Source organism: Ctenocephalides felis, unplaced genomic scaffold, assembly GCF_003426905.1.
Source record: "Ctenocephalides felis isolate EL2017-DRISC unplaced genomic scaffold, ASM342690v1 CF-g0.4_SCAFFOLD_03571, whole genome shotgun sequence".
Taxonomy (NCBI): Eukaryota; Metazoa; Arthropoda; class Insecta; order Siphonaptera; family Pulicidae; genus Ctenocephalides; species Ctenocephalides felis.
The window spans coordinates 55,285,851-55,302,356 of NW_020539725.1; the positions used below are offsets into that span (position 1 = coordinate 55,285,851).

Sequence of the window (16,506 nt, forward strand, 5' to 3'; positions counted from 1 at the left end):
TTATCCAGACCCAACATCTAATCTTGGAATACGTAAACTTTTTTATTTAATAACATTATTGGAACCAATATAAATTTAATTTTTAAACCTTTTTTGTGTATTTCGTTTGGTTTAGATGAAATCTATTCGCTTTCTTAAACTCTATCAGATTAAGCCCAACCTTGGTTTAGCTCCTAAAAATACTACCAGGATAATTTGATTAAAATAAATGTTAACTGCATGGCATCAGTATTTATGGATATTTGTTTGAATGCTATGACAACCTTAATTGAAGCTGATACCTGTTTATAAATTTTAGACTATATTGGTCAAATATAAGAAATCAAATATCATTAAACCTATAATCTCCAGGATATCTTTAGAAAAATTTATATAGGATTCTCGAGACCAAGGATCTAATAAGAAGCAAGCCAATTTAAATATTTTACATCTGTTGGCAAAAGCGACGATACACAAATTTTGAAAACATCCAATAAATACTGTCCATCATTACTGTACAAAAATTATTAATGGAATTATAAATCAACTTTTATATAAAAATATAGTGCCAGTAAATCAAAAGCTATTTGACGTTTACACTCTGATTAATATGCATTGAATGAATTATTATGATCATAACATGTCATATAAAAAGTAATTAATATAATTATATAGCTAACACATAATTAATATCAGACTATTCAAATGGAAGGAAATGTGTATTTATACACATTTTTATTTTTTGAGAGAATCAAAAGAGAATTATTCTATTTATGGGATAGGTTGTGAGTTCTAAAAACATTCTATCAGCAAACTGTCAAAATGTCAGGCGCCCTTCTTCGCGGGATTTAAAAAAAGTATCTAATGAGAAACATGGAATACATGATTTTATTTGATAAACTGGTTGGAAATATTAAAATAGAAATGATACAGAACATAAAGCACGCAGGAGCTATTTATATTTGAATACAATTTAGGAAAAGAAATCGGCTTAGGAATTGTGAAGAACAGGAAAAAATCCAGAAAATGTAGTAAAAAATTATATTTTATATTTAGGTTTTCTAAATTCACTAAGGATACTCGCATTGACATAAAATTTGTATTGTTAAATTTAAAAACTACAGAAATCGAATAGTTGCGTTGAATTTGGAGTAAGAAGAAAAAAGATTAGAACACGCGAAGATATAAAGAAGAATGAAGAAATAAAGGAAAATAGGAGTTGAATGGAATAAGAAGTTAGAAGATGGAAAGAAGATTAGAAGAGAGAGAAGAATGAAGAAGTTAGTCGAACAAGATAAATTATATATAGCATAGGATATCAATTATGTATTAATTAAGAGATATTGGTTTTCTCATTAAAATCATCATTAGCTAAGGTTGTCTCTACTTCTTAGCTTCACAAAAAGGTGAAGGTAACATTGGATTTATTGTTTCGGGTTGATGGTCTTCTTTACAATTTTTTCGATCGACTAAAAATTTTACCTAACATATATCTCAAAAATTTACATCTATAGTTAATTTTCCCACCGCCCTGAGGGTGTAATCAGTATCCCCAGGCTGGTGTGATTACCGAAGGTAATAATTCTCTGCAACGATCGATCGATTTTAAATCGCGGAAGTCTAGTGGCACATAGACAAGTTTAATCAAGATAATATACAGAGACATCAGTAATTAAGACAAGCCTTCCTGTTTTCGATTAATGCGGCAAAGCATCGATGCTTAAAAATGGGTTGCATAGTAGGAGAGCAGGTATATGGAAACTAATTTGGATGAAAAATGATCACACAAATCATTATTGATTCATAATAAAAAAAAGAGAATTGTTGGTAGACAGGTAGACAGATGGGCAGGTAAACAAATAGAAAGAGAGAGTAGTGACAAATGAAATGATAGACAAATAGAAAGGTAGAAAGAGAGACAAATAGCCAAGTGAGCAGCATGGTATCCTCATTCATTCAGTTTCTTGGTTTGTAGATTTTTTTGGTTTGCATAGTTCTTAGTTTCTGTTCAATAAAATTTGGATGCTTAAACAAGTTTATCACATAATCATCACAGCCATTTTCAGAACTTATTGTCAGTAATTTTCACTTTTCTCGCGAAGTTCAAGGTCCAATGCCAATCGCATCCATGGTTATCTAGGAAAACCACAAATTTAGAACCAAATTCTAATTTTTAACAAAATATGTCAATTACAATTTCGACGAGATATCGGTCTAATAAATTCGCTTTGTTGCGGATCAGACGATCAGACGTAAGTAGGTGTGGTGAAACGATCCCGCGATTCGCGTTGTAAAGGCGTAATGCATCGATCAGACGGTTCCGTTTCAGTGATGCGTGTTACGCCGTCGCTCGTGATGGATGAGCCGGCAACCAGCGAGCGGCATAAACAAAATTAGAAGACGAGTTCAACTGCACGTCACTTAAACTGTAACTGTAAGTGTAAGCCACATAGCATTACTCGTGACGCAAATTATTACATTATTCAATACAAAGCCAGAAAAAGGCAACTTTAGAGAAGGAAAATTTGGAACAAAGAATATTGAGTTTGGTTTTGAATTTCTGGCTTTCCTAGTTCAGCGGGGAATCCAGGGAAGGTCATGACCCCCCTGATCTTGCCTTAAGACTTAGAACACGAATTCAGTAATAAAATTACTTCATAATGATTTTATTTATGTATTTTGTTACCAAACACATTACATAACTCCAATATATAACTCATTATAGACGAACGACGGAGCCAAAGACTCCTAAAATTTAAGGATTTTCTAATCGTATTGCGAATATATGTTCTATACATAATTTAATTGTGTGACCCCCCTGGCACCAAAGCTGGATCCGCCACTGTCCTAGTTGTCCATAGATGTTAACATTGGACATTGAACTTCATCATTTAAGAACATACAATTTTTCTATCCCAAGTTACAGAGAGCGAGAAAAGTGAAATTACCTGAGTTCTGAAATCGTTTTGATGATTATATGAAAAACTTGTGTAATCGTCCAAATTTTATTCAGCCGAAACAACAATTAAGAAAACAAGAAATTACTACAAACCAAAAAACTTACTAAGGACCGATTCTGCCACATAACAGAACAATGTTAAGGCAAGCGCATATGTTACGCTCCAACTTCCATACATTATGAATCATTCTGAATACTATCTACATGTCATGTATTTGCTGTTCATTCAGGCGTTTCACACTTAAACTGCAACGTGACACGTATGTTATGAAGCTGTATTAAAAAGACCCTGTTATCATTGACATTTGTGCGGTTTCTAGGTTAGCAAGCACATGGCTTTTGTCAATATTTTGTATGGGAAGTTCTTCATAACATAGCCTTTCCATAACATTGGTATGCTATGCGGCTGAATCGATCCTTAAATGAGGATATCGTATAACAAGATGTCCCAGTTTTTTATCCGCCAACCTGCCAATCTCTCTATCAGCTCATTTGTCTCTCCATCTTTCTATTTGTCTATCCTTTTTCCTGTCTACTTGTCTATTTTTCTATTTGTTCACCCAATTCTTTATGTATATGAATCAATAATGATTTGTTTGATCATTTTTAACCGCCAAATGCAATTTTTTTTAAAAAAAATTGCGTCTCTAAACCACTGGACCCTTCATCAGAAACTTAAAATATCAGAAAATAGTTTTTAGCGTTTATAAATATCTCAAATACCAAATGTAATTTTTTAAATTTATTTCTGCGTCTCCCAAACCGCTGGACCCATCAGAAAATTAAAATAAACAAAAATAGTTTTTAGCATTTATACCAATGTATTATACTATATTTTATAATTATTTATTTATTTAATTGTTTTCAGATATTTATATCGGTGTTATGAAAGATATTGAATTGGTTCAATATTGAAAAAAAAAACAATTATAAAGTATTAAGTATATTTTCTGAAGAAAAAGTTTATATTCGTCAGAAAATATGATTTGGTAATTTTATGTTTCCTCGTCGTTTCAAGTCATTCTGGATCGTTTGACAGCAAAATTGGTAATTTGTAATGTCAATTGTGTCAATTCAAATCTTAAAACTTTACCAACTGTAGTAAAAATTTACAACAATATAGTAGTCATTATGGATTTGCGCGACGCCATTTTTACCTGGTCAATTCGAATTATGTTCATAGAGAATCTAAATAAAACAATTAATTAATACTTGTTCGCAAATAACAATTCAAAAATTGTTATGCGTAAACAAATTTTATATCGCTATCGATTATTAAAACAACGAATGTATAATATACAATAATTATTACAATATTATTTAAATCATGCAATGCGGAAATGCATTATTACGTGTGCATAGCAGCAACGGCGCAGTGCATAAATTGCGCTGGAAAAATATTATGTCTAATGTTTTTATTTATTTTTCATGTAGCATTTAATTTTAATTTTATACCGACCGCATATTGTTATTTATGATTTCAACCTTATACTGCAGCACATTGTTAGAACAACACAGAGAAAACAATATTTGTACAGTGAGTTATTTGACAAACGCTTTAGGAAAACATCACTGACAATCTTGGCACGGTCAAAGACGAAACTAAAATTCTCTATTGACACAATACCTCCCGATAATTTATTTTGAAGATCCGACTGACTTTGTGTTCTTAACGATAGAATTGAAAACATTGATTTTTTCTTGAAAATTATTAATGGCGCCAGAGCTGTCTTCGATCGCTATTTAATTCTTTGATTAATTAGACATTAAAAGAAGCTTTTCTTGGCTAGATTTTGTACATTAATCAACAACATAACAGATTCGGCTGATAATAAGTTGAATTGTTAAGAAATGCTAGTTTCTTAAACTGGTTCACTGAGATTTGCATAAATTCTATTAAATGCTGTTTTTCATAATATTAACATGTTGGACAGTTGTAAATAAAAGAGTTAATAAAAAAAAAAAACATGTTAATCACCATGTCAGTCATATGTTGACGCTGGTAGTAGGACGTTGACGTTGAAGATGGTAGTAGGAGAAAAAAAGTTGTGCGTGACATAAAAATAGTGTTTTTCCAGGATTTTTTTTCTTTGCTTGATCAAGTTCTCATGATACATTTTTAACTAAATTATCTAATAAAGTTACCATGGCCCACATGAAATTTTTCTGATATTAACGTGGCGATTAACGTGTTAACACCATTTTTAAGGAAGTATAGAAAAGCGTTAACTACATCTCATGATCATATAATTGAGAATATTTCATACCATAAATAAAATTTCTATAATTAAATTGGCTAAAATATAAGAGTATAAAATATCATAATTTTATATATAAAAATGGAGCGCAAAATGTGTTGGTAAGCGCATAACTCAATAACGCCTGGACCAATTTGGCTAATTCTTTTTTTAAAATGTTTGTTAAAGTCCAAGGATGGTTCTTACGGCGAGAAAAAATCGAATAATTGCCGGGAAAACCCTAAAAACAGCCCTTATCTTTTTCTCATACAAACGTTTTTTTTATTGCTTTATAGCTTTATTGCTATTATATAAAGTTCATATTGAATTACAAGCACTCACTGCATACTCCTCCTCAGCGATTATTCGGATTTTGATAAATCTTTCTGAAGTTTGTTAAGGAAATTCTCTTGGATGTATGTGATTATAAAGTACTGGGATGTATGTGCAATATTGTAGAAATAAATGGAAAAAACTATCATCTGCCAAAAATTTCAATTCACTCATGAACCTAGACAATATTAGAATATGTATAATAAGTTTATGATTATGATTAAGAAAAATGAAATGTCTACATTATTATTGCCGAGAAACAGCTGAGATGTGCCATAAATTAAAATAATATAAAATACAGTATATGTATGGCAGATCAAATTATACACATATGGACAAATATGACAAATTAATTTACATAAATATTATTCAGGGCCGGTTCTACCTTTAAAGCGATGCATGCGAAAAATGCGAGCGCACGCCTTAGGAGGCGCCTACATAAGATTCGGATATTAAATTTTCAATATATATAGTTTTATTTTTCAATATATAATTTCTTTGCATCTTTTACTAATCTTTCCACAATATTTTTAAAATTCGTAAAAATTTCACTTTATAACAACAAATGGAAAGTAAAGATGAATACATACAATTCGGCTTTCACGTTGTCGATTAGGAAAAGTTAAAGATGCAATTTTGGATATCTTACATAATAAAAAATTCAATAAATTTAATCCAACATGATGTACAAGTGTTATGTTATAGTTATGGTTATGTTATACCGTTTATAATACTTCATTTTCGAATATAGTGTTCTACATTTTACATCAATCTTATTATAAATGTATATGAATTTTGGCGTAAAGAGTAATTTAGGAAAACAATAATTATTAATTTAAAGTAAACTGTAAATATTAGTATATTATATTAAAAAAATGTAGACATGGGTACAGAACAACGTCTGTCGGGTCATCTAGTTACACATAAATATCAGAGTGCTGTTTTCGTCCGAAACCATAAACAAAATTATACCATTTTTTTCAAATTAAAGTTCTTTTAAATTAGAGTTTGCACAGCAGAGAAAAAGTTGAAATAAGTAGATGTGTAAAATAAATAATAATACTCTGAACACGGTAAGCAAACAGTTCAAAATATTGTTTATTATTAGAAATAGCTCATTTTAGATAAATAATTATTAATGAATATTAAATTAACATGTTTAGAGCCATGTCAGTCACATGTGTCTGACGATAATGAAGAAAATGTAAATAAATTGGCCTAAAAATTTCTTGGCTTGTCGAGAAAAATAATTCAATAAAGGGCCATATCGGTCATATATGTGTGACATGAAAAATTGTATTTTTCAGAAATTTTGGCCAAAACAATTTTTGTTCTCACAATTGATGGCAATAGATGGAAAAACAAATATTTTTCTCGTAAGCACGATAAGGATAGGATAGAGATATAATTTTCATACAATTGATGGTAATACCAGTTGATGTAAAAAGTGTAAAGAAAAACAAATATTTTTTTTCGTAATATGATAGAGGTTAGAACAATTAGAGGTTCTTAATTAGTTATTAGGAAAATCTATTACATCAAGAGGTATATTTATAATTCTTTATAAAGCCTCAATACCGAATAGTGTATAATTTTCTTAAACACTTAAAATCAATTATTTATTAATAAATTCAATGTGATTAAATTCATAGCATGATAGATAGTATATCTATAGTTCTATACCATATAGTGCGTAGGCGTAAATCAGATCAAAACCAACCGACAACCTACAAGTTTATATATTTTTAGCCTCGAAATCAATAAATCATTCAAAATAAACGCAATTACATTAAGATTATCAAATAATTTAAATTGGTCTAATGCATCCGTCTGACACTGTACAGAACACGCGAGCAAGATTGTATAATATGCAAGTTCTCTATTTTAAAACAAGCCATCTGTATGATTTGAAAACATCGGATGCAATACGGTGGTGACGTTGAACAAACATTGGTATACCGATACTAAAAGAAAACTATAAAATAGGTCGTGGAAAAGTTTGATGAAAAACTGAGAAAACAATTTCTCTTTGCTTACCAAACATGCCGAGCGAAAACTGACTAAGCAGACAGGAGAGGCAGAGGTATTTCGTGGCTTTTTCAACACGACGGATTTACCAATGTTTTTGAAATAATACATAGACGGAAATTGAAGAAATGATTTAGACAGAATGCAGAAGCTGCATTTTTTTAAAATAACTGAAAATGTAGCAATAAAATAAACAGATAGTTATAAAAAAGATCTTGTTAATCTATCAGGTTGCCAACTAAGTAAAAGCGGATGGATTTTTGTTAGAAATTCAAATTTGCATTGTCCAATTTGATTACTGATTTTTGTCATATTTGGAGCAGCATCATTATTCCACTTTACTAAAACTTCTGGTCTGGTCTAAAATTGAATCAGGTACAATTTGACATCATCATAATAGTTGAATTCAAGAAGTTTTGTAGGGCTCGAAGGTACAAGACCAGAACAATTTGGTAAATGTGCCAAAATACCCAATCAAGCTCCAATATTTTTTGCCAAAAAGTGACCAAAGAAATGTGATGCCAATAAAAAAATAAATCACCGTTTCGATTTGTCAATTCAGGACGATTTTGTCAGTTGTTTTATGTAGATATCAGAATTGGTCGTTTAGTTGGTGGTAATAGTTCAAAGTAGACATCACCTTTGTAATCAACTTCAACTGGACGACTAGAGTGTTATTCATCCTTATGGGACGTCCACTAATCACGTGATCAATTTTTTAAAGGATTTTGGACCCTATTCCCCCTGATACAAGCTGATACTCAAAATTAACCCCCCTCCTAATTTTAGTTGGGAAAAAATTGTATTTTTTAAAAAAAATTTGCAAATGTTTGGATTTAAAAAAAAAATCCAAGTAAAAATACACGTGATATCTTACTGTACCCCTCCCTCCCTCATGTGATATTTCGTGATTTTTTGTCAAACCCGCCCTCGCCCTAAAAATCTCACGTGAGAACAATCACCAGAACAAAATTTGGAAAACCAATTTTGATTGATCTTTATTTATGACTTCGTTCGTTTCGTCACCATACAAAGTGCATAACCTTTCATGAGCTCAAAATGTCTTTTCACCTTTGCAGAAATTGTGACAAAAATTCAATTTGATTGTCCATTTTTTAACAAACACCAAACGAAAACTACGCAATCAATAAAGAAAACTCATTTTAACTTATTGACAAATGAATTGCCTGCTATCAAAGAATAAGGTATTTTCTATTTGGACTACGAACCTAAAAATTAAATTGAAACCAAGAGTTGAAGCCGCACTTACATAATTGCCAACCTAATATTTCATTTATCCTACATAATTTTCATTATCTGATGAAATAAACCCGAAAGCTCAACGTCAAATCAAGCATCCTTCATCTTGAACAATGTTCTTTCATGTATATTTTTAAACTTTCAATATTAATACCCATGTCATCATGTTTTTAGCATTTTGACAGATTGGTTATTGGAAGTCGTGAATCACAAATGATAAATTTAGAAGCTTTGGCTTCAATTCATAATATGTGGAAATGTTCGCAGCGATATAATGAATTACTCACAGAGACGATTTTATAGCACAGTGTAGTATTTTGATGGTGACATGGTTTTAGCACTAATTTTATGAACTGAACCGACATGATTTGTTGCTTGTTAACAAGTTTTATTGCAGGCCATCTGGGTGTGTTTATTTCACCTATAAATTATCATCGATGAATTAATTTGAAGAGGATAATTATTGTTTCACCTATTGTGTAATAACTTTTACAATAGAGAATAGTGGTATAATCAAACAAAATTATTGGTTTTGGTTATTTTATATTATTATCAGCTTTAATAATAATTCTGTTTTACATATTAAATTTTTCTTTTATCTACTCTAATTAAGAGACAAGTTCAAGCAAAAACATCGCCATAATTTCATTCACCGTTTTGTAAGACTCAACGCGAAAGTCATATTTCATCGTGGCATATTTTAATGATATTTTACATATCAACTGAAAGGTTTTAATTAAATTCACATTGCAAGTTTGTCAAGTGCGCTATGCAACATGATATATTATTTGAAGTAATGAGAAGGTATTAAATTCGAATTTGCGGTAATTAATTTAAAACTAAGGAAGAGATCTGAATTATTATCGGATCAGCTGTTGCAATATATAAAGTATACATTGTAGGAATCAGCAGAAAATAAAATGAATGTAGAAACTCACAAATATATATATATATATATATATATATATATATATATAAATCCGAATTCAAGCACGTTACACATTTATGTTATAAATCCTTAATGTTCAGGAAATATCCTTTATTCGAAGATTATACAGATGATACGAAAATAATTAGATTAAGACGATTAATGGCTTACAAAAGACAGTAATACCTTCAGAGAAAACATAATCCACAAGTATCTTGTTGTGGCAAATATAATACAGAGTGCTTTTCGAACTTTAGACATTTTTATATCGGTTTGCAAAAAATATAATATAAATTAACTAGTCCATTAATCCCGTGTGGTTTTTAGGGGCAGGGAGAGTTGACAAAAATCACAAAATATCACATGAGAGAGGGAGGGGGTGTAGTAAGATATCGCGTGTATTTATTTTTAATCTAATTTTTTTTTAAAAAAATTCCAACATTCTCAAAAAAATTTAGAAATTTCACGATTTTTTCTCGTAACTAAAAATGCACGTGATGTTTGGTGGAGGAGGGGGGTAGTTTTGAATATCACCAAGGGGGGGGGGGCAAAAATTCTCGAAAACTCAATCACGTGATTAATGGACGCCCCCTAACATACATATGGAAATTATGTGATTTATTTGAACAACTGAACTTCTTATTTAACCACTTTCATAAACAGGTTGTTACTTTTGGTTTTTATTTTTTACTCGAAATTTTGTAGTAAGAAATTATCAATTATTTTACCATTTTACAACCCTAATGAAATTCGCCAACTTTTGATGAAAGTTGCCAATACACTTTAGTACATTTTTTTAAAGAAACCTCTCTCAAACCCAAGCGATTTAAAAAAAAATCATAGTTCAACTAAAAGTCTTAATACTTGAAAACTTAGAGCAATTTTGTAATTATTTTTGACTGTATGTTTTAAAAAAGTACTGTTGCAAAGTCTAAATGGGCAAAATTATAAAAAATTAACCACAAAAATGGTCACAATTGCACGAAAGATCCAGGTTGCACATAAAAGCTCATAAAATCCAAACAATGTGAGATAAATATTTTGTCTAATTTTTTTTCAACATATTTATGGTCAATACTATTACCCCGTTTATTTCATATATACTAATAATAAGTATAAATGATAATTCATAATTTTGCATATTTATTAAACATTCACAAGTTTGAATTAATCATCCATTAGTAGTTAACCCATTCTTATAAGGGTGTCTATGAATCACGTGATCGATTTTTCAAGGTTTTTGGGACACCCCCTCCCCTTTGGTGATACGTAGTGATATTTAAATGTACTCCCCCCCTTGTCCCACCAAACATCACGTGTATTCTAAAAATGTGAATTTGTTTATTATTTTTGAACGTTTGGATTTTTTTTTAAATTTAGGTCAAAATAAAATTCACGTGATATCTTACTATACCCCTCCCTCCCCCACGTGATATCTCGTGATTTTTTGTCAAACCCCTCCTCGCCCTAAAAACATCACGTGATTAATGCACGCTCCAGATGAGGTCACCAATAAGTTCTAGTTATATAAATTGTTAGTGCAAAATTACTACTAATTAACAAACGCTAAATACTGTATATGCAGGCTGAATTATAGTCAATAAATCAATTTATAGCTATAAGCAGCATAAAATTATAAGTATATTTTGCTGCATTTGTGAATGTTTCGATAAACCACGTGAACATCCATCAAAATTTGCGTATGTGAATAATTTACAGTTCTACAAAGTTTGCAAGTTTCAACTTAAACTTAAATCTAATCGAGTCGTGCAGGTTAAAAAGTTTTATCAACAATACAAGTGCAGAACAGCTCCGAGAATGGCGCTTCTAGTTCGCGTACGTGATGAGACTCTGAAGAAAGGTTATTATCAGTGTTTTGTAGAAATAAGTCGAAATTGTCCTGGCGGCACGTTTGGAGACGGAAATATATTTATTACAGCTTATTCAACCGAATACAAATAGACAGAGCATGGTAATAGTCTTATTTAATAATAGATTAAATAATATTAAATATCGTAAAATATGATACAAGTCAATCTAGTTCGTAACAGTCCCTCCAGCATCATAAAAAATTATGTTCCTGGTTACATACTAATTTTTGACGTCGATATTATTATTTGAATACATCACCAGCCGCGTAAGAGTTTTATTGCTAAAGTACACGTTAAAGTCAACAATACTACACCAATATTTTACCCATGTCTAACCACAGTTGTTGAGTATTCTCAAGTTTGCTTAACGAGCAAACTAAGCGCAATTCAAGAGTATATCTTCAATAGAAGCTTCCGTCATTTGTCATGCACTTGTGTATTACAGTAAGTAGTATATGGAAGAAACTTGAGTTAAGATTAAATCTCTATGAAAGTTTACGGTGAAAGTTCAGAGTGAATAGATACTAACATGCATTATTCCCAATAAACTTATCCATATTTTTATTTTACTTCATGCGAAACACCACACTTATATTGAAAAACAACTTACTATACGGCTGAGGTCTGCCCCCAAAATGTGGTTTCTGCAAAAGTGGCTGAGACCGGCCGTTACGCCCATCCATGGCATCTTTGGAGTCTGCAATCGCAAAATCTTGTTTATTAATTTGATTTTTTTTTTAAAATTAAAATAAACCAATATCGACTAATGTGGAATATGATGCAATGAACACCAGGAAGAGGGAAATGGACATTTATGGCAAGAAGTTTCAGAGTGAAAATAATGATCAAGTTAATCCACAAACCACAGAATCAATATGCAACCAATTTTCTAGCATATGGTATAAATGTGTATTGGTCCCAGATAATGTAAATTGCTAGATTGCAAAAAAAAATATTTTTGTCAATATTTTATGTATATTTATTACGGTTGCGGGTTTCAATCCCGCCTTTAATAATGACTTTATACAGCAGATATAATAATCCTAACACCTATATATTAATTTCTCATTAAAAAGTATTTTTTTCTTCAATCTTTAGTTTCTATTTAGTTTCTTTTTTGAAGTAAAATTTATTTAGGCGCAACTAAGTAAATCTGTGAAAATGCAACGGAAGTGCATTACGCTCGAGTCGAGTGCCAATAAATCGCTATTCGCTCTCTGTAATATCATTTCTATACGGATCGATTATGATTGGTCGTCATGTCACGTTAGTATGATTGCTTTGACTGTATCGTAGTATGTCCCCGCATATAGTGAAAATGATAAAAAATTGTTTTATGATGTATTCATTTTTAACTTAAATGCCATCTACAATAAAAAAAAGTGTTACTTCGATCGCGTGTGAACCTTACGCGCACTCTTTTTTTTGAAGTAGAACTTCTTAAGGCGCGGTTAGACAATACATGGTCTTAGATTAGGACAATAGTTGGTTACGTCTAATTTTTATAAATTTTGATTCATTATTAGCCGATGACATCATTTGAATAGAGTTGACGCGATTGGTCAAATAATTTAAAAAAAAACAAGAAAAACTATATTTTTTTATTCCATTAATGACAAACAAACAAGAAACTTATGGAAGGACACTTGTCGAACAAACAGTCATGATAAAATTGAAACGTCAAATATAATTGAATTAATAACAATTAAGTTTATCAAAAATTGGTACAAGTAGATGTAGAAACATTTACAGATTGGTATATAGACAAAGATAGGTAAAAACATTGACAGGTATGAGGTTTGAGAAGTAGGCAGGTAGGCAGGTAGACAAGTTGACAAATGGAAGGGTAGACAAGTGGCCAGGTAGACAGGTAAAAAGGATTATATACAAATAGGTAAACAGAAAGTTTATATGCTCATCATATATTACTTTACATATGAGTGTGTGAATGTACCCATGTGTGAATAAAATTCGGTTTACATTCGGCTCGTGTTCTGAACGTTAATTCCTATTTGGCAGAGCCATTTAGGCACTGGAATCAATAAAGAGGAGCGAGAACACACGTGGAAATTCGTTCGTTAATCCATTTGTTCAATTCGCAACGAAAATACATACATAATCAGATTACCTTCGTGACTGACAACGCATAATAATTATCTCGATAAAGCAGAGGTGGCACATCACAACAGCCTTCCATCGAAATGAGAAAATTACGAAAGTTGTAGGAACTATTAACTTAGTTCACTATAATAAGTTCATTTATATGGACTTCTTAAAGGATTTTACAATAGAAGAAATTGCTATAATTTGAACTTTGTAATATATTTGTTTGCTGTCTCCAGATCATTATGTCAATGTCTGTAATAGAATACGTGGTACATGGAGTTGATTACGCCAACTTTTGATAAAACTTGGTAGTACCAAAGAAGGGTCTCTGAAAGTCGACCGATTTTAAAAAGTTTAAACTCATACTCAATAAGAAGTCATAATTCTGCAAAACTTGAGGCAATTGAATCATCATTCTTTACTGTGGTCCTAAAAATATACAGTTCCAAAGTTCAAAATAACAAAAATAATGAAAATTAACCACAATAACTGAAAAATAGTCGTCATTTCACCAAAGCTCTAGGTTGAATTTTTAATGATTTTTTTCAGGACAGTCATGCAATTTGACCAGTCCAGAACTTTACTAACAAAAAGTGAAGTTCTGGAACACCCTACATATACCGACGAACGTGCAAATACAAGAACATATACGTATATGTATATATATTATATGTACATTATTTTTTCTTCCAAAATAAATTTTCCACGACTCTGTCAAAGTAAAAAAGATTGCGTGCTCTGGCCTACAAGCAGTAGCAATTTTCCGATCTCAGTTTCATAGATAAAGAATGATCGAACACGCAAAATAGAACATTCTGCAAATCAGAAATTGAATTTTCTCTCGAAGATCGAATATCAAAAAGATTCCTTTAAAGATTTTCTAAAGCATTGATGGATGGGCTTCATTAGCCGCTATTCTGGAGGATAACATTTTATGGTATCTGCAGGGCGCTTTTGTAATGAAAGATTTAAGGGTATTAAAAGTGAATTTATCTTAGAAGCAGATATTATTTATAAGTGTACTTCATATTTTACATTCTTACAACTTTATCTATAAAGAAAACTCAATTATGAAAAATGTACACACAGAATTTTTATTAAGTTTTCGGAAAAAAACTTGGAACTTAGATTTAATAACTATCTGATTTTATTTAGTTTATATGGTCAAAATGATAAAACTGAAAAAAATATTCCAAATACTATACATCATATTGTTATATAGGATTTCCTACCAAATGAGACTTTCTTATTTGATTTCTTTTAACTTCCTTACATTGACTTGTCGCAGACAAAATAAACATACTTCATATTCACTCTTTGAAGAGCCTTATAATTTTGTACCGCGATCATCAAATTATCAACTCACTCCCAAAATAATTCACACAAAAATAAAAATCAGGAAATTGATACTATTAGTACCTATAGGTATATCAAAAAATTAAATTAGACTTCAAAAAGCATTTTGTCTATATAATTTTCCACGTAAGAACCTATGTACGTATATAATTTCCATATTAGATTTTGCGATGATAACATGTTAAGAGTTTCGTAATAAGTTGAACTATTATAATCTTGAAAAGCCACAATTGTTTATTATAATATATCAATTATAGTCGTTTCAGGCGTATTGGCATTAACAGTACAGAGGTTCTATTTGTAATCGTGAGGAAGATTCTCTATTATGTAAAAGAGAAATAACCTTTGAACATCAGGGATTAGAAATCCACAATAGATTTATGAAAGATTCAAATTGTAATACATAGAATTATCTATACGTGTAATTAATGAGATAAAAAAATAATTGAATATAATTTAATATAAAATACTTGAAAAAAATATAGTTAAAATATCCGTGAGTTTGTTTTCATAAGAAAATATCAATATTATCAAACTAAACAAATTCTTAGAATTAGCATATGTATATTTTGGTAATTTTTTTTTTTTTTTTTTTTTTTTTTTTTTTTTTTAATTATACTTTATTTCTTAAATATCTACATTATAATTTACAAAATTTTGTACATAAATGAATTATTCTTATTTTTATTTCTTATTATGTAGTCTTTCCGCTTCTCTCTTAAATTCCTTTCGATTAATGTTAATTCTTCAATTCCATTGTATATATTATTTAGAACACCAGATAATAGCCATATTATTATATTGTTTTCTTCTTCTGGTCTTTTCATAATGTCGAATTTTATTAATTTATAATCTTTCTCATTTAGATTAATTTTTAATAATTTCAGTCTATGCTTCATCCAATTCCATATCTTTTTATTTTCACCGCACTCTGTTAAGAAATGTATTGCATTTTCTTCTTTATTACATTTTGTACAGTTAGCAGTATCAGCCATTTTCATTTTAAACAGCTTCATTTTCATGGCTATGCATTCATTGACTATCATATAGTTTGTGGTTCTCCATTCAGAAGGAATATTTTTGTTTCTTAAATTCTTCCAAATATTATTCCAGTTCAAATTCGGGTTTTTCTCCATTATTCTTGGAGTATAATCATTAGTTAGTTTAATATATATTTCTTTTGTTGTAGTATTTTCTAGATTCCATTGATATTTTTCATTTATGATTACCCATTCTTTTTTAATAGATTTCGGAAAATGTTTATTATTGATCCAAAGTTCTAAAAATCCTGTGTTGATTTCCTTTGTTATGATCTGTTTTATCATATTTTTAAAGAGTAATGCTTTACATTTTTCAGCAGTTGATATTAAATTTAGACCTCCTTGGTTTTCTTTCAATTTTAATTGATTTCTATTAATTCTTATTCTATAACCATTCCAGATATAGTAA

At 30.2% G+C, this 16,506-nt stretch overlaps 1 pseudogene; it reads right to left on the bottom strand.

The window, feature by feature from the left end:
- Positions 1-16,506, bottom strand: part of LOC113386809 — a 128,481-nt pseudogene that overhangs the window by 55,399 nt on the left and 56,576 nt on the right.